The 2,018-nt window shown below is 33.2% G+C and overlaps 1 protein-coding gene across 3 annotated transcripts in view; it reads right to left on the reverse strand.

The window, feature by feature from the left end:
- LOC105313459 (scavenger receptor cysteine-rich type 1 protein M130-like) overlaps nt 1–2,018 on the reverse strand; it is a 31,495-nt gene that overhangs the window by 26,068 nt on the left and 3,409 nt on the right. The window lies entirely within an intron of this gene.

Consider the following 2,018-nt stretch of genomic DNA (forward strand, 5'->3'; position numbering starts at 1 on the left):
ACTGCACACATGACAGTGATTGAGGATACTATTACGAAGATGGTTAAAGTCACTTATTGCAGTCATCATAGTAATCACAAACCAGAGGTATGTCATTTGAGAGTACCTGATAAAGTAAAGAATGCTGTTGCAGCTAAGCTAGCTGAAGGAGTAACAATTGAAAGAATACTGGATGATATTAGAGACAGTGTAACTGGTACTATTGAAAGGGAGCATCTTATGAATCGTCAGGATGTTCACAACATTGAATACAAACTTAATCTTCAAAGTATCGAGAAACATCAAAATGATCATTCAAGTATAGTAGCATGGGTTACTGAAATGCAGGAAATGGAATGTCAAATGAGAATGATCATGATAACATCGATACAACAGTAGTAGCTGAATCACCAATTGCAGATCTATCCACAGATCACTCAACATCTTTATCACTTACAGAACATTCTACACTAGCACCAAATGAGGATGCTGTACAAGAAGAAAATCAGCTTGCCTATTATTCTAGACTTTTACAGTCAAGGAAAGAAAGTTCACTTTTAGAAAGCAAGGAACTGTTTCGGAGGAAAGTTTCAGAAATGCAGATTTTAATGGACTCATGTAATGATATCGATACGATTTCTTCTGTGGTTTCACATTTGTCATCTGCAATTTGCCTTTTAAAAGCTGAAAATTTGCGTGACAAAAATAATAGAGAACAAGTTTTGCCAATTCGAAAAAGGCCAGCGCTACCAAATTCAAACAGTGAGAAACAATTAAGGTTTCGAAGTACTAAGAAGAAGAGGGTATCGTTATCAAGATGGGCTAAGCCTACTGCAGAGGAGGAGAAGAGAGCAAAGGAGAATATGTTAATGACGTCAAACTCGATTGAAGTTTGTGGTGTATGTCTTAAAATAGATGATCAAAATCAAGAGGATGTAGTTGAGTGGATAGAATGTGAAAAATGTAATTTATGGGTACATGTAGCTTGTTCACATGACAATGTGTGTGTGCATTGTATGAAGATCAGAATCTAACATTAAACCTCCATTTTTGTTACCAATACTGTCTTTATAGCTCTGTCTCTCTCACTCACATCAATTATGAGTTATAACATTAATTATTTTGCTTGCACTGTATTAATTATCAGTTGTAACATTAATTTTTTGCTTGCACTGTATTTTAGCCTAGATAGTAATAACTATTGTGTAAAATTATAACTATAGTAAAGCACAGAGTCAATAATTACACTCTAAAAAAGTATTATATGTTATGGTTGTGGATAAATGTCTTCACTTGTATGACTTGTCTTGATAAACATGATCATTGTAAAGAAAAATTATCTTGATTTACTAGCAGCCATAATCCACGTGCTAAAACGTGAGAGGGTGTGGTTAATAATGGCCACACCCTAAACTACAAAGATATGCGGACTTTTACTAATGGCTAACGTACTGCAATTAATGGCTAGTAACTTACCTCCCATCGCCATTTTGTTAATTAAAGAAGCATGTGCTCCAAAATTTGGGTGTGGTCGCGCATGCTCAGATCTCAGAACTGGGAAAAGCAATCAATGTTTTAACCTAGCTAGGCTAGCTATGCTTGGAGTCAATTGCATTATTTAGTGGAGGTTTCCAGCTAAAAGAAGGTATTAATCTTACATATTATTCTTTTATCAAGTGTTTAATGAATTATTTTATTTAAAAAAACAATTATATAATGTTATAATAATGCAATGATTATGACTTTGACATCAGGAAGAACAGGAATAGATAGCTAGGGAAGATGGAGCTTCTTGAACAAGGATTCAAGTCAAGACTATAGTATTAATTTTACTTGTCATCAGTATAGTAGATATTCCTTCAGCATATCTATTTAATGCTGTGACTGCTGTCTCTCATAAATGCTGTAAAGTCATAACAATAATAAAAAAATTACTGTTTGTATAAAATCAACAAGTATCACAATTGCAACTAAAAACATATTATAAATATTATAAAAAAATCAACACAAACAAGAACATAAAAAATTTAAAAAAAACA

The sequence above is a fragment of the Amphimedon queenslandica genome, unplaced genomic scaffold, assembly GCF_000090795.2.
Source record: "Amphimedon queenslandica unplaced genomic scaffold, v1.1 AMPQUscaffold_13301, whole genome shotgun sequence".
Classification (NCBI taxonomy): Eukaryota; Metazoa; Porifera; class Demospongiae; order Haplosclerida; family Niphatidae; genus Amphimedon; species Amphimedon queenslandica.